The sequence below is a fragment of the Musca autumnalis genome, unplaced genomic scaffold (genome assembly GCF_047663935.1).
Source record: "Musca autumnalis isolate F117 unplaced genomic scaffold, ASM4766393v1 scaffold_4, whole genome shotgun sequence".
In the NCBI taxonomy this organism is placed as follows: domain Eukaryota; kingdom Metazoa; phylum Arthropoda; class Insecta; order Diptera; family Muscidae; genus Musca; species Musca autumnalis.
Window position 1 is genome coordinate 57555522 of NW_027411977.1, and position 22057 is coordinate 57577578.

The following is a 22057-nucleotide window of genomic DNA, read 5'->3' on the forward strand; positions in this document are numbered from 1 at the left end:
CTATGCGAAAAGCACATGCGCCTCAACTGATTTTAACTATTTCGAGCGTTATACGGTTTTTATGTTTTTTTCTTTGATTGTAATATCAATATCACTCTTTATTTCCTAATTCTATTGCTTATCACACTAAGCAAATATACTTTCACGATGATAAACTATTTTCCTTGAAGAGGTTTTATCAAAATAATTCAGTTTTTGTTTGGAAATTTAGCGAAATAGTAGAATAACTCCCAAAAAATGTTCTCAAATTTTCCATATTAAACCAAAAAATATATTCTTGAAATAATGTTCCAACAATAAACATTTGTCTTTTGTTGTACCTGCAATATGCAATTTAAAATCCTAATCTATAAAATTTTGGTCTCACATTTTTCTGGACATTGCACAGTGTCCGATTTTCCGAAAAACCTGGCCAAAACTCTAAAAATGAATGGATTTTGACCTAACCTTTGGTTCTTATGTTTTTCGGGCCGCTGATTACATTTTTGATATTATTTAACCCTCACGCGGTCATTTAAGGGGTCTTTTTGATCCCTCATCCTATAAAATGTGATCATATCGGATCAAAATATTCTACAAATATCTTAGCCCTCAATTTTTACTATAGGTCCTAGAATACACCAAAACTCTATATCTTACCTTAACTCCAGAAATATGCAAATTAGAAAAACATTTTAGGGTTAATGTCGTACTTCATCAAAATTTTGGCAAAATTGTCATACAAAGCATCATTTTAGAAGAATGGCGTCAAAGACAAAAATGTTCTCAGCTAAATTTCACTGTGAGTTACCAAAGTAAAGAAATCTCTATTTGCATTACATATCAAGAAAATATCGGTATCAATTTTGCCAAGAAACCAAGATACTAAAATAGGGTTGCAAGCTTCCACCATTTCTACAGTTTTGGAAATATTTGAGATAAGATCACTTGGATTCCTTGCTCTTTAGGTGTATAATGTCTTTGGTAACTATACTGACAAAAATGCGAGGAGTGCGAGTCATAAAAGGGGTCCTTTTGGACCCTTTTTCCAAAAATCTTTAAAATCTCCTATAAAATGTGGTCGGATCAGACCAAAATATTCTAGAAATTTGTTCGCCATAAAATTTTACTGTAGGTCTTAAAATATATCAAAACTCTAAATTATGCCCAAACGCCAGAAAGTGACCCTATACTATATTCTGACATTCTGAATTAAAGAAAATCTGTATATACCTGCAAGACAAAATATCACATAAAACCGAAAAGTACAAATATGTGCAGGATGTTTCGATGGAAAATGGTAAAAAGCCCTCCCTTTTTTATGAAATGATAAATTACACGGCCCAACTCGATCTTACTCACAACTATTTTCATAATTTATTGTGAAAATTGATCTTAAAAAAAATTAACAAATACGGACATCAATTATTAAAGAACGCACAATTCATTGGCAACACTGAACATCTTAAATACGTTTCACATAACTTTTTACATTACAATACATACATTACATTACAATTACAAATATTAAATATTAAAAAAAATTAAATTCCAAATAGGGTCACTTCGACCTGCTTTTATACCCACTTATTAAACACGAAATGTATATATTTTTCATAACTACACGCACTGGGATCCTATAAACAATATAGGTTTTTTGGAAAATCGGACACTGTGCATTGTCTAGATTCTGTACGTATTTTTAATTTATTTTTTTAGATATTTTTATGGACTCTGAGTTAGAATAAATAAAATTTACTCCAAGATTCCTTCATTATTTTTTGATTTTCCGCGAAAATGAAAATAAATTTACCAAATATTTAGGCGTCTACGGATAGATATTAAATGTTCAAAATAGTTCCACCTGTGCAAAGGAAAGAAAAATAATTGTTTCATTTTAGTTTAGAATATTTTATGGTGGAGGGTATAAAAACTTCCGCCCGGCCGAACTTAAAGATTATTTACTTCTTCCAATTTGTATTGTAGACGTATACCGTTCATACAATGATGCTATTCCACGCCAATCTGCGTTCATAGGTTTTTCGTCTGAAATGTTGTTTGCTATTGACATGATACTGGATACCTTTGACCATATAGGAATGTCAAGAGCAGTAGACAAAATATGGAAAGTATTGATCTGCTTTGACTGTAAATTTTCAAAATATCATTATCATGGCCCAATTATTTTATAGACAATATACCTTAGTCAATTACACATACTCTCTAGGGTATTTTGTATTAGATGGAGAGGAGACCTAAACTTTAATCGCCTTTTTGAGAATGTCATATAAAATGCCTGGGCCCTTATTCTGGGGTTGAGATTCCTCCTGTCAGATTGTAGCAACTAGGTGATAAATTCACCTTATCTTCGTTTAGTAACCTTTACACTTCTGCTATCTATTATTCTCAGTTTGTTTTCATCATTTTTAGCATATCACCATCGACTTGTCCCTTTAAATTCTGTTTGAGGCGGAATTATCCTATTCCTTTGTTTACCGCAACAGCTGTGCTGCTTCCCAATCAGTTCGATATGTGTTCATCACATATCTTCCTTTTAGTAAAGAAAACAAACTACGGAAAAACACATTGGAAATTTAAAAGCATTTGCATGTCTTTCGGTTGCCATTACTTCATGAATTTTTATAGACAGCTATTTGCTGCAGCAAAATCATCTGGGAACAAATCCATATGGTACAATGCAGTCCTACAAACGTTGATGCATTATGCTTCTGAAATTATATTACTGAAAAGGTTTCTTATGGCAAACTAGTTAACAAGGCAAATGAAGCAGACATGATGAGCATGTTTTTATGTGGTACATGGATTACCCTGGAATTGACTTGTGTCGAATAAAAAAAAACTGAATATATAGGAAATGTATGTTAAGTCATGTTGAGTTAAAGTTAACATGTAATGAATTTTGTTAATCTTATGAATTAATATTAGGTAGATAAGGGATGTATGACCTGTTGTAGTTGCTTGTAGTGTACCAAACCACACAAGCGTTTAGAATTGTTGATTCATTGATGAAGTGAAAATTAAGGGGCGCTATTCAAAGGATCCATGAATTTTTCCTGATAAAAAATAATCAGTTTCATTGTTAGGGTTATTTATATTCCTCACGATATCACAATTCCCATGCGATAGCAGTAAGTCACTATGGAAGAAAGGCAGTTTTGGGGGGTTTAAGCGCACATTTAATGAAAATTGTAAAAAGTTCTGTCCTTTTTGACATGTACTTTTTCGCAATCACATGTTTTTATTGGCGTATATACATGCCGAACAAATTTAGCATAATTCCAAGAACCATTCCATCTATTTCTTGATATTTTCTCTTTTCTGACTAAGTGTTTGTGTTGATTTATTAATTTTTTTTTGTGTCTGGAAAATTCTTTACGCTTAGAAATATTTACAAAGGATATTTTTAATAACTGTTCTGTCTTAGCGACCGGAATATTCATTGAATTCATTGTATGTTAAAAATGTCCATACAATTTCCATGTATTCCGTAATTCATTGTATTTGCATTGTCTAAAAAAGTTCTATATCCTGAATAAGAAACAACTGCCTTTTTGCGAAAAAGCATGTCTGCTCGGTAAATAAAGAAATGGGAACGACAATTTCTACATTAGTAGATGGTTTCGCGTAAATACAAAAGAATTAAATGAGTGAAGAAAGCATTTTGCTTAGCCGGACGGAAATGCTACATCCTTAATGAAAGTCTTAAAATAATTGTAGAAACTAGATACATCCAGAGATACATAACCCTTTAGAACAATGTTATTGTAACAGTGTTTTTATTACATCCCAGCAGAAATTCGGATCCCTTAATCATTATGTAACCCATTACAGAGTAATGTAAATAACAACAGCTTATATTAATCCCTACTAAGTTATGAGTAGACAGCGAAATTTTACACAACCCCTACTTTTGGTCCGATTTATGTAAAATTTTGGGACTGGGCATATTTTTGGCTTCTCATTAAATTGCAATAGAAGCATATGACATATCGACACCTCCAAATAATAGTATGCTAAGTCTAAAAAGTGAGTTTTGCAGGAGAAGCTCTCAAAGTTTGGACATTTTTTTGAACTTCAGTACTATGCTAAGTCAATATTTGTTTATAACTTCTGTTCGGATTGACCGATCATTACCAAAATTTGACAGAATTTAAGTTAAAAGACGTTCGACACCTCCAAATAATAGTTTGCTAATTCTGAAAAGCGAGTTTTGCAGGACAAGCTCTAAAAGTTTGGAAATTTCTTTGACCTTCAGTACTATGCTAAGTAAATATTTGTTTATAACTTCTGTTCGGATTGTCCGATTATTACCAAAATTTGACAGAATTTAAGTTAAAGGACGTTAAATATAAAAATGTCATGAACTTGAAAACATGCTAAGTCGACTTAGCATACTATTGTTTGGAGGCGTCGATATGAAAAATGCATAAATTTTTGCATATGCAAAATTTATGCATTTTACATATTTTCTTAAGCACCAAATATTTCAATAATAGGTGCAAAAATGTTTGTATGTAAAATTTTTCTGTTTAAAATTCTTTTCAGACAAGTGAATAAAATAGAGTAATGTATAACCACAGCCCCAACCTTCAAAATACCGCAAATCGGGTGGTACCGTTATATTGGGGCTATATAAAGGCCTGAACCTATACCGACAAATGTGGTGAGTTGTTTACTCACAAGAAAGAGTTAATACCAAATTTCAGCCATTTCGGAAGGATATTGAGGCCGCAACCTTTAAAATACCAGAAATCCGGAGGTACCGTTCTATGGGGGCTATGTGAAGACGTGGACCTATACCGACAAATTTCAGGTGAAAAGTTTTATACCCCCAAGGAAGACTTAATACCAAATTTCAGCCATTTGGGATAGATATTGAGGCCACAGCCTTCAAAATACCAAAAATCCGGAGGTACCATTCAATGGGGCTATATGTAGACATGGTCCTATACCGACAAATTTCAGGTGGAAAGTTTTGTACCCCCATGGAAGACTTAGTACGAAATTTCAGCCATTTTGGGGGGATATTGATGCCACAACCTTCACAATACCAGAAATCCGGAGTTAACGTTCTATGGGGCCTATATTAAGACGCGAACCTATACATATAAATTTCAAGTGGGAAGTTTTATACCCCCATCGAAGACTAAATACCAAATTTCAGTAATTTCTATGGGATGTTGAGGCTACAACTTTAAAGATACCGAAAATCCTGAGGTAACGTGCTGTGGGAGCTATATGAAGACGTGGACCTATACTGATAAATTTCAGGTGGAAAGTTTTATACTCCCAACGAAGAGTTTATACAAAATGTCAGCCATTTAAGTGTGATGTTGAGGCCACAAACTTCAAATAATCGGAAATGGGGGTAAAGTTTCATACCCCCATCGAAGACTGAGTACCACATTTCAACCATTTCGGTGGGATATTTAGACCACAAATCCTTGTATATATTTTTGCTTATGGTTTTGCATATACTCATTTTATGCAAATATGTCAAAATATGCACGATATTCAAAATATGCATGATATGCAAAACTTTCTGGGTCTAATTCGTTTTATTTTGTGACAAAACGAGTTTCTGTCTAATCAGATATTCTCTACGACCATCCTTACAATATATGCATTTGCATAGGATTCCGCTGTCTAGTTATGAGTACGGTTGTACAGAGCGTGTGTGTCCGACTACAAATCCAAGGGTTGTGTGTTCAACGTTCACCGTCGGCTAGCGATTTTTTGTTAAAAATACGAAGAACGGTTTAAAATGCATATGTAAGCGTTTAAACAACCCTTAATGTTCGTACGATTAACACAGGGTGTATTGTGTTCGGCTACAAATCAGAAGTTCGTATGATAAAATCTGCTGGAGAGCGAAATAAAATAAAATAAAATAAAACAAAATAATATAAAATAAAATAAAATTAAATAAATTAAAATAATATATAATAAAATAAAATTAATGCTTAAACGCTTACATATGCATTATAAATTAAAATAAAAGAAAACATGTAAAAAAGTATAAGTCGGCTTTGCCGACAGAGATATACCCTCAGCCTGTGTGGATTGAAACGTTCAACTTGGCTCTTCTGTGAACATAAACTAAGTTTGGCCAAATATTAAGAAGGCTCAATTTTGTACCAAATCGGCTGATCCTTTCGAGAGTTATCGTGCGCCCCGGGCACTACAGATAGTACCGTAGAGCTTTTTTACAACTTTCGGGCAATTTTCTCAGGATGTATGGACTTGCCCCTGAAAAAAGTGGTAGCGTTCTAATGTGGGCAGCGAATACAAGTGTTTGCAAAAAGAATCAAAGCGATTCAAGAGCAGGTCATAAATTCGAATTTTCCGAAATTTTGTGGGGGACGTACGCAAAGAAGTGGACCGATAGAGTTCATATTGGAACCTATTCTATGTCTGAAAGAAATTTCACGATGTGTAAGGCGTGGACCAAATTGATTACTCCCTTCAAGAGTTATCGAGCGCACAATTTGTTCGAACATTTTCGAACTTTTGTGGGAGAGGTACCTAAAGGAGTGGTCAGATATGGCTCATCTTCGAACATAAAATAAGTTCGGACATAATATTACGATGCCAAACTTTGGACCCAATCTGTGGATCCGTTCAAGTGTCATCGTGCGCGTCAACCATTACACTTGTTGCCATAGGGGTTTTTCACAACTTCGGGCTGTTTTCTCAGGAAGTATGGACTTGCCCCTGATAAAACTTATACTGCCGTAATGAGGCCAGAAAATACAAGCTGTGACAACAAAAACCAAAGCGATTCGAGAGCAGGACCTAAACTCAAATTTTCCGAAGTTTTGTTTGGGAGGTACCCAAAGGAGTGAAACGATAGAGTCCATATTAGAACCTCATCTATGGCTGGTAGAAATTTCACGATGTGCAAAGTATGAACCAAATCGGTTGCTACGTTTAAGAGTTATAGTTCGCACAATTTATGCGAACATTTTCGAACATTTGTGGGGGAGGTACCTGAAGGAGTGGACCGATATGGTCCATCTACGAACTAAAACTAAGTTTGGACAAAATATTATGAATGCCAAATTTTGGACCAAATCGGTTCATCCGTACGAGAGTTATCGTGCGCAAGAGCCAGTCTGGCGGACAGACGGAAGGACATTGCTAAGTCGACTCCAAATTGTCTGAAATGGATTTCGTCCAGACATACTTGGGGTCTAAAACCATTATTTCGATGAGGCACATTTTACCCGTATGAAAGTGTATATGGTAAATTTACAATTCCATAGAAAGGAAATAAAAAATTTTGTTGACGAGCACATCCGCCATTTTTTGTACATGGGTTACGAAAAAATCGTGCTTTCAAAGCTGTTCGCGTTCACAAAATTGGATGCTGCACTCAAAACTTATGAGGGGTTTACTCTCTTATAAAGAAAAAATATTTAAAAATTCCTATTGTGTTGTAATAAGAACATGTATATATGAATCGTTAATAGCATTTGATATCTATCCGTAGATGCTAAAATAGTTGCTAAATTTATTTTTATTTTCGCGGAAAATCAAATAATATTGAAGATATCTTGGAGTAAATTTTATTTATTCTAACTCAGAGTCCATAAAAATCTCTAAAAAATAATTTAAAAATACATACAGAATCTAGACAACGCGTAGAAAAATGTGAGAACAAAATATAAAAGATCGCGTTTATAACTTGCATATTACAGCAACAACAAAGAACGGAAACTTATTATTGGAAATTATTTCAAAAATATATTTTTTGGTTAAATACGAAAAATTTGAAAAAAAAATGTTGGGAGTTATTCTGTTATTTCGCTAAATTTTCATACAAATCCTGAAGTATTTTGCTTAAACTTCTACAAGAAAAGTAATTAGTCATCGTGAAAGTATATTTGCTTTCTGTGATAAGCAATAGAAATAAGAAGTAGAGAGTAATATTGAAATTACAATCAAAGAAAAAACATAGAAGTTAAAACCCGTATAATTCGCGAATCCGTTTAAATCAGTTGAGGTGCATGTGCTTTTCAGATACAGGGAGTCCATGTCTATCAATATTCATGGATTTTCCCATATTTCATTCACCGGCCAAAGTGTGCCATAAGTTGTATCTTACTATTCAAAAAACCTTCAAGTGGGCAAAAATTACGCGATGTGCATATGATTATAAGGTGCATCCGATTTCAATGGCCGCCTATTAAAAATACGTCAATATAAATTATTTTAGACAGATTCGTCAAGAACTGCCACCACATTCCATTTTGGGATACATAGGGATATTATTCCCGAATCTTTGTAATTTGTGACACACAATTTTAGCAAATATTACAATCGCGTATAAAGGATTACATTTATGTAAAAATAATCAAAGAAAATCGCGGTTCAATTCGGGGAATTTTCAAAATATATTTTTGCAGATTTTCCTACTTTCAAGGTATCTATATCCGGTGTTTTAGTGGATGGATTCGAACGCGGAAGAACTTGTTAGATCCGGCACGTAAAAAAACTAAAATCACGCGGGGTTCAGGGGTACCTGTACGACATTTGTAAATTTTAAGGCCAAAAAATAGGTTTTTTCAGAAAATTTACGCACCAAATTTTCGCCTTTGGACTCCTATTACTAGGAATCTGTACGGAGCACACTCATGAGATATACATCGAACGAAGTGGAATCGCGTGTTCTACAATCCTATAACAAGTTTGGATTATTATCTAGATGCACCCTCTAATTATAAGAAAAATTCGAAAAACACTGAAATCAAAACTTCAAAATGTCAGCATCGATTTTATGGGGATGCGGTGTATATATCGAAAAGTCATACATTAGAACCATGTTGCCCAAAGGGTATTCTTTAGTTCTTTCTTTGAGCACAGTTTGCGTGGTTTTTCCAGAAATCAAGAAAGAACACAAAAAAAAACTTGTTTACTTCTACACATTTTTCCCATTTTTTTATATTACCACCAACGCAGCTTCCACGAAAATTATTTGTTATGGTCCATATTATGAGATCGTGGCTAAAACACTTCAATAAATATAAATATATTCATATTTTGTAAAATATATTAACAGTTCGCGACTTATTAAATGGTGAAGCTCAACTTCAACGATTGTAAAACTTTTTTGAATATTACCATATACCCTCGTTAGCATAAATGCTGAGGGTATAAATATGAAATGTGTTTAAATTGAAAATAAATTCTAAAATTCAGAAAATATACACTTTTATCTTATTATATGGAGGGTATAATTAAATTTGTCATTCCGTTTGTAACGTTTGTATTAAATTCTTGATCAGGGTAAAATTCTAAGTTTATATAACCATGTCCGTCTGTCTGTCCGTCTGTTGAAATCAAGCTCGCAATTTTTAAGAGCCCCTATAGAGCGGTACCACCCAATTTTTGGTATTTCGAAGGTTTTAGCGTCATTATTACACCGAAATGGCTAAAACTTGGTACCTAGTCTTCGTTAGGGGTATAAAACTTTCCCCCAGAAATGTGTCTTTATATTGCCCCCATAGAACGGTACCTCTCAATTTTCGGTATTTTAAACGTTGTGGCCACAATACCATATACCGGTACCTCCCGATTTTCTTAATTCTGAAGGCTGTGACGACAATATCCCACCGAAAAACTGAAATTTGATATTTAGTCTTCCGTTGGGTTATTAAATTTTCCAGAAGAGAATTATCAGTATAGGTCCGTGGGTTCCTATATACCTGATAGCAGCGTATCTCTTCATTTTCGGTATTTTGAAGGTGTTATCAAATATCGGAAATTTGGTACTTAGTCTTCTTCATAAACGAAAAGAAACTAATTGTTCCATTTTACTTCAATAGAACCTGTGGTGGAGTGTATAATAAGTTAGGCCTGGCCGGTTGGCTTTGTTAGTAGTTAGCCACGATAGGGTAACACTGTGCAACATTTTTAAGGTGATCTTGTGCAAGCAATTTGAACTGAGGATTTTTTGAATGTACAGAACCAAACAACAAGAAACCCTAGTTGGGTTTTGTTTTGTCAGATCCAGCTCAGATTTTATGGCCCCATCTAACCATGGTTAAATAATGAGTTTTTAAAGAAATTCGGGGCTATATCTCTGAAACTAATGCGAATCTTCTTCTGACCTCTGAAGCAAATTTGTAGATGAGGACAAGAATAAAATATTTGGAGAAAAAATTAACTCGAAAAACTACATTTATTGCCTCAAATTTCAAAAAATATGCAAAAATTCCACAATTTTTGTATATTTCGCACCGTATCTCCAAAACCGTTATTTTTTTCTGAATATTTTCTTTTCTGGAAAAATATTCCCTGGAATGTAATGCACAACTCTTCAGAACATGTCATTGTTGTAAAATGCCTCTATGCCGTTGTTTTCAGTACATTTTTCAACGACCATTTAATAAAAATGTCAATAATGTAGTGAAATCGGAATACGAGAACAAACTGTTGGTGTGAACTGTGTTTGAAGTACGTGTTGTAAAAGATATGATGCAAAATACCGCTGAAACAACATGAAGTAAGCATTTTAGAGTTTCAGAATGTTCTAAGGAATTGTTAAGAACTTTATTTGGAAAATTTCCAAAAGGTCACTTGGTTCAACTCCCAACAGTTTAGCCGATACTGACCAGAATTTCAGCAATTATGTAAAATTTTGTATATTTTATAGATTTTGATGCCCTAGATGGAGTTTTTCTAATGTGGTTTTTTCAAAAGATAAGTTCTACTAGTTTAGGGCTACAATATTGCTAAAGACAGCAAGGCCATATTCCTATTCGTTTCTGAGATAAAGGCCTGATAAATGCAAAACAGTGTAGATTTAGCCCGGTTTAGATGAGGCCATAAAATCCGAACGGGATCTGACAGGACAAAACCCTACTAGGGTTTTTGTTGTCTAAATATGTACTTTCAAAAAATGCGTACAAGAAGTTGTTTGCATTTTCAGTGTTGCATAGTGTAATTAGGATGGATCTCGCGGTAACTCCCGAGCAAAGACTGCAACCTAAACACGAGGACCTTTTTTCCTACATCTCAGATAACTGTGACATGCGCGGACGACGTGAACATGTTGTCGAATGTGAACTTAGAAGTGTGGTGTAATTTGTGGTCGTAATTTTACTACCATCGAACATGACATTCAAGACTCTTCTCACCTCTGCCGTCTATGTGAGGAACAGAGTGGTCGTATCCCTCGCGTGGAAATACGTACGTTGTAAGATCAGTCAAATAGAAGTTCCGCTGTTTACAAATGATATCAGGGAAGGTACCTGACGTCAACGTAACGTCGCATACATTACGATTTCAATTCCTTCTGGAGCAGACGGAATACTGTAGAAGTAGAGGTTAAACTGTTGCGGAGATGGGACCCCACCTTGGGGAGCTCCCTGTTTCACTCTGATTGGTATGGACTGGCGTCCTCGCCTATGATTGCTTATAGAACGTTTCAAATTTTATCTGAGGGTTGTATGCTCGATGTCCTCAAACAGTACGAGCCCACGTTTCAAAGGCTTTGATAAGTCAAGCGCAACCGTCACTGTTGTATCACACGGCTTGCTCTGGTTGAGTCCTGGCCTAATATGTATGTGCCGTGCTGCTTACGGAATCAATACTGAGGATCAGCAACTGGATAGCTGTACCTTTAGAACAATGTAAGCCGCTGTCCAGTTTTAGACAACTATAGGTCCACTAAACCCTCAGCATTTAGGCTAACAAGGGTGTATGGTGATATGCAAGCATGTTTTACAGCCAAGATCTGATAATAATGCCTATTACAAAAATGTACGCCGAAACTGCGTTGTTGTTAATATAAACAAGTAAAAATCCGTTAAGTTTGGTAGTCCATGTGATTCTGATTGCAACGATATAAGTTTTCTCGTAGCAAGTCAATGTTTCCTGATATAATCAACCAAAAGCTCAAAAAACCCTTCGGGGACCAACTAAATAGGTTGTCGTATCAACAACTGACAAAATGCATAACTACCTGCATTAGATCAAATTTGAGTTGGTGGAATAAATTCCCAAGGATGCCTCTATCTCACGGTACATAACATGGCGATCTTGCATTATCCGTTCACGCACGGCTTAATTTTTTCTGGCACAACGACCGTTTTTGGACCACCCTCACGAGAGTTGGCCACGATTGAATTCATTAAACCAGTTTTTCATAGTGTCGATCTAGCCCTGTCCGTCCGTATGTGTCTTTGACTAGCTGGGGCGCACGATAACTCTTGAAAGGATCAACCGATTCGAACCAAGTTGTTGCATTTCGTAATATTTTGTCCACTTAACTTTGGGCCATATCGGTCCACTCCTACATTCCCCACAAATGTTCAATATTTTTGTGGAAAATGGTGTGAACGAAAGCTCTCAAAGCGAGCATTCTATTTGATCCAAACTTTGCACATCGTATTATTTCTCCCAGTTATATATCTGGTTCGTACCTCCCACACGAAATTCGGAAAAACTGACGTTTTAGAGCTCCTCTTGAATCGTTTTGAAATCTTCTCAATTTATTGTCAGTGTGGCCTTTTACAAAGGTAAGTTTTTAGGGGACATTTGCATACTTCCCGAAATAATGGCCTAAATATTCTAAAAACCCCTGACGGCACCAACCACCATGCCAAACTCGCAAAATATATCCCGCTGTGAGTTTCTGTTTGGTGCAAACACTGCATATCGTATTATTTCATTTAGTTATGTGTCTGTACCAAATATAGAACATATCGGTCCCGTCCTTCGGGTACCTCCCACACAAAATTTGGGAAAAGTGCAGTTTGAGGACTATTTTTGGATCTGTTTGAAATTTTTTACAGAAGATTGTTTTAGGGGTCCTTATTGTTTTCGGAATAAGTCAACACTTCCTGAGATTATGCCCCAAAAGCTCCAAAAACCCTCCGGCTGGATGGTGTTCTAGACAACTATTCAACAACCATTCATTAGCACAGATAATAACATTGAGTGAACAATACTACCTATATTCCATTCCAGTTTTGCCTGATAAAGCACTACGAGAATTTAACAATAACATGAAAAAGATAAATATAATTTCCTTTCAAAACTTTAGTTCATCAACAATTTGTCAATCCCTTAATTAGTCTAATTGAGAGGAAAAAAGTACAAACAATATATTGCATATGTTTTGAAATAGACACAATAAAGTGCAGCCAACTCACATGTGTACAATACCTTTGGTCATGGATGGTGTGGACCCTCAGAAAAAAAGACAAACACAAATAATGGAATACAAGTTAAAACATGTCACCGCACTCTACTAAATTAAACTTTATGTGAGGAAGTATATTTACATCTGTGTAAATGATGAAAGGTATACATGTAAAAATATTAGGGTTATACATTTTTCTTGCATGAGAAATTAAACGGAATATGCTCAAAATATCTCTATTATTATTACTAGACAGCGGAATTTTATACAAACCCTATTTTTGGTCCGATTCATGTTCAAATTTTGGGACTGGGCATATTTTTGGCTTCTGATTAAATTGCAATTGAAACATATGACATATGCAAAATTATGCAAAATGCATAAAGTTTTGCATATGCAAAGCTTACGCATTTTACATATTTTCTTATGCAACAAATATTTCAAAAAGAGGTATAACAAATAAAAAAGTATCAGTCGGCTTTGCCGACAGAGATATTCTCTCAGCCTATGTGAATTGGAACTTTCATCTAAGGACAGATCGTATGTATTAAGGTTCTTTTCAGAATTTTGTGGCACTTTTTGGACATTTGAACTTGCCGACAAAAATGTGGATTAGGATTAAAGTTCAAAAGTTTTGCGGAGGAGGGAATGGACCGACATAGTGGATTACGGAAGTGGATCTTATTTTGAAAGTCATATCTTTTCGATAGATATCGCGCCCACTAGTCATTTCAGTAGGTTATCGTACACCTGTTGGACAAGTATGCCATGAAGCATGGACTTGTCCACGAAAACATAATATGGCTGTAAACAGGACCACAAAGAACATCATCGGTATAAATTTCCAAAGGATCTCCGAACAGACCCTAAACTGCACTTGGACACAAATGTTGAACTTTTGTGGTGGAGGTATCCTAAGGAGAGAACCGATATGGGTTTATCAGTTCGAGAGTTATAGTGCTCTTCAGCAACTACATTTGGTGCCATAGAGTTTTTTTACAACTTTCGGGCTGTTTTCACAAGAAGTATGGACTTGCCGCTGAAAAAGCTTTTACCGTCGTAATTGAGACAGCGATTGCAAGTTGCTTCAACAGAAATCAAAGTTAGTCAAGAGCAGGACTTAAAGCGAATTTATACGAAATTTTGTGTGGGAGTTATCCGGAGGAATTGACAAATAATGTCCATATTCAAACCTGATCTATATCTGACAGATATATTAATATGCGTAAAGTATGGACCAAATCAGTCCTTTCCTCCTGGTAGATATATTAGGATGCGTAAAGTATGGACCAAATCAGTCCTTTCCTTCAAGAGTACTTTAGTAGGGTAGGTACCTGAAGGAGTGAACCGATATGGCTTATATTCGAAATTAAACTAAGTTTGGACAAACTATTATGAAGGCCACACTTTGGATCGAATCGGCAGATCCGTTCGAGAGTTATCTTGCGCTTCAATTACCACACACGGTGTCATAGGGCTTTTTTGAAACTTTCAGGCTATTTTTTCAGGAAGTATGATTTTGCCCCTGATGAAACTTGTACCACCATGTGGGGGGCCGTGAATACAAGTGTTTACAACAAAAATCTAAAAGATTCGAGTACAGGTCCTAAACGGAACTTTTCCAAAATTTTTAGTGGGAGGTACCCGAAGGCGAGTACCGATTGAATCCATATTGGATCGTCATCTAAGTTTGGTAGAAATTTCACGATGTGCAAAGTATGGACCAAATCGGTCAAGAGTTATCGTGCGCACAAATTTTCCGAACTTTTTCGATCTTTTGTGGGGGAGGTACCGGACGGAGTGGACCGATATAACTTATCTTCGAAGCTAAACTAAGTTTGGACAAAATGAGACACATTTTGCCCGTATGAAAGTTAGCATAAATGCTGAGGGTATAAACATGTACAATTTTTCTGTTTAAAATTCTTTTCAGACAAGTCAATAAAATAGAGAAATGTATAACCACAGCCTCAACCTTCAAAATACCGAAAATCGCATCGTTCTATGGGGGCTATATGAAAGCCTAAACCTAAACCGACAAATTTTAGGTGGAAAGTTGTTTACCCCCAAGGAAGACTGAATACTAAATTTCACCCATTTCGGAGGGATATTGAGGCCACAACGACGTGGACATATACTGACAAATTTAAGGTGGAAAGTTTTACACTCCCAAGGAACACTTTTTACAAAATGTCAGCCATTTAAGTGTGATGTTAAGGCCACAACCTTCAAAATATCGGAAATCGGGAGGTACCGTTCTATGGGGCTTATATGAAGACGTGGACCCATTCGGACAAATTTCAGATGTAAAGTTTTATATACCACATTTCGGTGGGATTTTTAGACGACACATCCTTGTATATTTTTTTGCATATGCTCATTTTAAGCAAATATGTAAAAATTTGTCAAAATATGCTTGCTTACTTAGTTAGTTGGTTCCATAGACCGAACTAAGAAAAGATCTCCATTCCTCTCTGTTTTTCGCTTGACTTTTTGAAATACCGCGCCTTTTCATTTCGTCATCCACATGTATGCTCCATCGAAGCTTAGGCCTGCCGATTCTGCGTGCACCGCCATGTGGCATATATTCATACGCCTTTTAGCGGGTTCATCATCGCTCATTCTCATGATATGGCCTAGCCAACGCAATCGTTGCATCTCGATGCGTTTAACTATATTCATGTCTTTGTATAGCTTATATAGCTCGTGGTTCATACGACGTCGATATTCACCGTCAACGCAAATCGGCCCCTAGATCTCTCGAATAATTTTCCTCTCAAACACAACAAGCACTGCCTTTTCTGCTTGTGCCAGACCCACTTTCGCATATTCTGCTTCGACCTTCCTAAAGGTATCAGTTACTTCCTCTACTGATCGTCCCATGATGTCTATGTCATCAGCATAGGCAAGTAACATGTGGCTATTGGTGTAAATTGTGCCATTTCTTTTGACATTTGCATCTCGTATTACCTTTTCCAGCAAAATGTGGAATAGGTCACACGAAAGGCTGTCTCCTTGTCTGAAACCTCTTTTGGTACAAAATTCTTCGGAGAGGTTGTTTCCAATATTAACTGAGGACCTAGTATCAGTTAAAGTCATCTTACAAAGCCAGATGAGCTTTGCGGGGATACCAAATTCAGACATTGCATGGAATACCTTTGATCGGAGGGGACTGTCGAATGCTGCTTTATAATCGTGAATGGTGAAATGTGTCGATCTGCATCTCTTGGGTCTTCTCTAAGATTTGCCGCAGGGTAAATATCTGGCCAATGGTGGACTTGCCAGGTCTAAAGCCACATTGGTATGGTCCAATTATTTCGTTGACCATTGGCTTTAGTCGTTCGCACAATATCCCTGACACTATCTTATAGGCAATAGGGAGAAGACTTATGCCCCTATAGTTGGAGCATACAGTCTTATATCCTTTCTTGTGGACGGGACATAGGATGCTCAGGTTCCAATCGTCGGGTACGCGTTCTTCCTGCCAGATGGTGCTAACTAGCTGATGCATACACCTTATCAGCGCGTCGCCTCCGGTTTTAAACAGCTCGGCTGGTAAGCCATCGGTTCCTGCTGCCTTATTATTCTTCAGCCGGTTGATTGCTGTTTTTACCTCATCTTGGCCGGTTGGTATACATTCTATACCATCTTCTGGGATTAGATCTGCGGTATCATCCTCTTCGCTACTATTGGATACCAGCAGATTGGAAAAATGTTCCTTCCATAGCCTGTACCAAAGCCCTCTGTTTGAAGTTTTACTCTTTGGTAGAATTTTCGGACTTCATTCTGGCTCCTGTACATCTCGATTTTTTCACACTCCCACTTTCCATTTCTCTCTTTTTCTAGCGGAAAATATGTTTCTCTTCTCTCCTTTTCTACCGATAACTCTCTCGTGCGCTACGCATAGCTACTGATTGTAAAGTAGCTTTATATGCCGCATTTTTCTCTTCGGTAGCAGCACGACATTCCTGGTCATACCATGAATTCCTTTGTTGAGGTATCTGGAATCCAAGTATGGATTTTGCGGCTGTTTGCATGGAGTGGGCAATATTTTGCCATTGTGTTGTTATGTTATCGGGACAAGGAGTGCTCGTATTAAGCAATTGGGCTAGTTGAGTGGAATATGCTGTGGCTATCTGTTGTGTTTGCAGCCTATCGATGTCCAACTTCCGCGTTGTGTCTGTTCGTGCTTTATTTGCAACGTTTAGACGGGTACGTACCTTTCCAGCAACAAGGTAGTGGTCCGAATCAATGTTTGCGTCTCGGAACGATCGCACATCCAACACGCTCGATGAATGTCTTCCATCTATCACAACATGATCAATTTAATTGCTTGTTCTTTGATCTGGAGACAGGCAGGTGCACTTATGAATATCGAGATGATTAAATCTGGTACTGCTAACTACCATGTTTTTTGCAGCTGCAAAGTCTATCAACCTCATACCATTGTCAGATGTTTCACTGTGGAGACTGAATTTTCCGACTGTTGGGCCAAAGATATTCTCCTTTCCACTTTTGACATTAAAGTCGCCTAGTATAATTTTAATGTCATGGGCAGGGCAACGGTCATATGTTTCTTCTAAGCGCTCGTAAAATATATCTTTGGTCTGTTCGTCCTTTTCTTCAGTGGGAGCATGAGCGCAAATAAAGCTGATGTTGAAGAATTTAGCTTTTATTCGAATTGCAGCAAGTCTTTCATTCACGGGGGTGAAGCTGGATACCCGATGTTTTAGTCTCCGACTAAGTACGAATCCGCAACCAAACTCATGCTTTACGTCATGGCAGCTGTAATACAGTGTGTCACCTTTAGGTGTTGTTGTGACGCCTTTCCCAATCCATCGTATTTCCTGTATGGCAGTAATATCGGCCTTGTACTTTTCAAGTAGGTCTACCAATGCGAAGACTGCACCTTCTCTATAAAGAGTGCGAACATTCCAGGTGCAGATTCGCAGATCATGGTCCTTGAAACTAACCCGACGACCAACCCAAGTTTTTAACGTTCTTATGGGTGAACGCGCATCACATGTTAGCTCACTACCTTTAACGGGTGTTAAAGTCAGTGCCCCAGGTGACACCACGGGGAGGTCAGTGTCCACTTGAGATGAAAGAAGGACCAAGATAAATACTGGGCTTTGTCATGTTAAAACCGGTCACGACCGTTCCTTGGTATCTTCCATCCCCTACGTCACCCATCATTTTATGCAAATATGTAAAAATATGTATGTCAAAATATGCACTATATTCAAAATATGCAAACATTTATGGGCCTAATTCGTTCTATTTTGTTATAAACGAATTTCTTTCTAATCAGATTTTCTCTACGACCATCCTAACAATATATGCATTTGCATAGGATTCCGCTTTGTAATTATCTATACTTATAAAAGAGTTCAGTAATGATGACTCACTGACTCACTGATTCACTGACTCACTGATTCACTGACTCACTGACTGACTGACTGATAATCAACGCCCAGACTAAACGGCTGGAGCTAGAATCTTGAAATTTTGGGTGAGGGTCACTCATGGTCCGAATAGGTCAGATAAGGCTCGGTTTTTGGAAATTCGAACTAGAACAGTACGAAAAGTACTAAAAGGTACTAAATATGGTACCATTAGTATTAGGCAAACGCGAAGAGCTAGAATTCTGAAATTTGGAATGAGGTTCACTGATGGAGAGTTAAAAAGGTGTACCAAAGGGTTTTTGGAAATTCGAACTATAAGTGTACGAAAAGTAATAAAAGTTACTAAATTTAGTACCATTTGGTATAACGTGAACGGACAGAGCTAAAATCTTGAAATTTGGAATGAAAATCAAGGTTTAGCAGATAAGTTGATATTAGGAGGTGGTTTTGAAAATGTGTACTCATGTGTACGAATAGTACTAAATAGTACTAAATTTGGTAAAATGTGAATTTGGGCGAACCGATAAAGTTGGAATTCTGAAATTTGGAATTACTATTACTGTTGGAGTGTAGGTTTGAGATATGGAGGTAGTTTTCGAAATTCGTACATATGGGTACGGAAGGTACTAAATAGTACCAAATAAGGTACAATTTGGATTTGGGAGAACGGATGGACCTGGAATCCTGAAATTTAGAATTAGGATTACTGTCGGAGTGTAGGATAGAGGTATTTTGGAAATTCGTACTTTTGGGTACGAAAAGTACTAAATGGTACCAAATTTGGTACAATATGAATTTAAGTGATCGGATAGAGCTGGAATAGTGAAATTTGGAATTAAGATTACTATTGGAGTGTGGGATTGGTATACTTTTGGAAATTCGTACTTATGGCAACGAAAAGTACTAAATGGTACCAAATTTGGTACAATTTGGATTTTGGTGATCAGATACATTTGGAATCCTGAAATTCGAAATTAAGATTACTTTTGGAGTGTTGGATAGAGGTAGGTTTGGAAATTCGGACCAACAAAAAGAACTTAATGGTACTAAACTTTGTACAATTTGGATTATGGTGATCTGATGCAGCTGTAATTCTGAAATTTGGAATTAAGATTACTGTTGGCGTGTAGGCTTGAGGTAGTTGTGGATATTCGTACTCTTGGGTACGAATAGTACTAAATAGTACCAAATTTGGTACAATTTGGGTTTGGGTGAACGGATATAGCTGAAATTCCGAGATTTGGAATAAGGAGTACTATTGGAGTGTAGGATTGATAAAGTTTTGGAAATTTTTAGTTATGGGTAGGAAAAGTACTAAATAGTACTAAATTTGGTACAATTTAGATTTCAATGTTGGGATACATTTGGAATCGTGAAATTCGGAATTAAAATTGCTGTTGGAGTGTTGATAGAGGTAGGTTTGGAAATTCGTACTTTGGATACGAATAGTACTAAATGGTACCAAATTTGGATTTGAGTTATCGGATGTATCTGGAATTCTGAAATTCGGAATTAAGCTTATTGTTTGAACATAGCACTGAGGTAGTTTTGAAAATTGGTACTTATGTGTACGAAAAGTACTAAATGGTACCAAATCTGGTACAATTTAGATTTGGGTGAACGGATATAGCTGGAATCCCGAGATTCGGAATTAGGATTACTGTTGGTAAGTAGGATTTATGAAGTTTTTGAAATTTTTAGTTATGGGTACGAAAAGTACTAAATGGTACCAAATTTTAATTTATGTGATCGGACACATTTGGAATCCTGAAATTCGGAATTATTGTTGGAGTGTTGAAAGAGGAAGGTTTGGAAATTCGAACTTTGGATACGAAAAGTACTAAATGGCATCAAATTTGGTACAATTTGGATAACGGTGATCGGATGCAGCTGTAATCCTGAAACTTGGAATTAAGATTACTGTTGGCGTGTAGGATTGAGGTAGTTGTAGAAATTCGTACTCATGGGTACAAAAGTACTAAATGGTACCAAATTTGATACAGTTTGCATTTGGGTGAACGGATATTTTATTTTAATTTATGTGATGTTGATGTTGGAGTGTTTATAGATGTAGGTTTAGAAATTCGAACTATGGATACGAATAGTACTAAATGGTACCAAATTTGGATTTGAGTTATCGGATATATCTAGAATCCTGAAATTCGGAATTAAGCTTATTGTTTGAACATAGCACTGAGGTAGTTTTGAAATGGGTGCGAAAAGTACTAAATGGTACTAAATTTGGTACAATTTGGATTTCGGTGATCTGATGTAGCTGCCACACTCAAGTTTGGAATTAAAATACCTGTTGAATTGTAGGATTGATAAAATTTTGGAAATTTTTAGTTGTGGGTAGGAAAAGTACTAAATAGTACTAAATTTGGTACAATTTGGATTTGAGCGAACGGATAGAGTTGGAATCAAGAAATTTGGAATTAAGATTACTGTTGGAGTGTAGGATTGAGATATGGAAGTAGTTTTTGAAATTCGTACTTATGAGTACGAAAAGAACTACATTTTGTACAATTAGGATTTGGGTGAAATTATAGCGCTCGAATCCTAAAATGTGGAATTAGGTACACTTAGGGGTACGAAATGGTTCCATGTGTGGTACAATTTTGTATTGGTTGAACGAATAGATCTGGATTCGTGAGATTTGGAATTAAGATTACTGTTATCATTTGCTTTTAACGTCCGATTTACACAGGATTTGGTACAATTTGTTATTGTGTGAAGGGAATTAAGGAGGAGGTTCGTATTTATGCATTTACATGTAAAGTACTAAATAGTTCTATAATTGGTTTTGGGGGAACAGATAGAGCTGGAAATGAGGATGGCGGTTGTTGGGTTAGGCCGTATTTGCGCTGAGAACCTCAATTAAAATATTTAAAAAAATGTGGACTGCTCTTGATGTGTAGGCGTGACGAAAATCGGACTAAAGTTGTACGTATTAGTACACAAAATGTTTCCACCATTCTATATTATATATTGTTTATTTGTTTTGTATATTTAACGCATACGAAGTAGCGGGCACTTTGCTAGTTTCTTATAAACCATCAAACATATACACATAAGCCATCAAACTTATTACTTATGGATGATGCTGATTTTCACATGTCAACTTTTGGCAGGTGAAAGATAATTGATAAATAACCAATTTATCGATTAGTTATGTTTAAAATGAAGTTATAGGTTTTAATATAATTGCTTGTTGGCGTATTTGCTCAGTTTTGTAAATTTTCCTTCTATCCTATGTGTTATTCACTGTACTATTTTGTATAAATTTAATTTAAACATTGCAAATTAAAATACAAATTTAAAACCCCTAAGTAAAAAGGGGTTTAAAAGCCTTTTTTTAAACTGAACAACATTCCCCGCATAACATTGGGATTGCAATTCACACTAAAAAACTGTTATATCCCTAATGCATACTCGTATCTGTCTGGGCATCCCAAAGGCATACCTCACTATTTATCAACATGTGTATGTGTCGTGTTTTGTA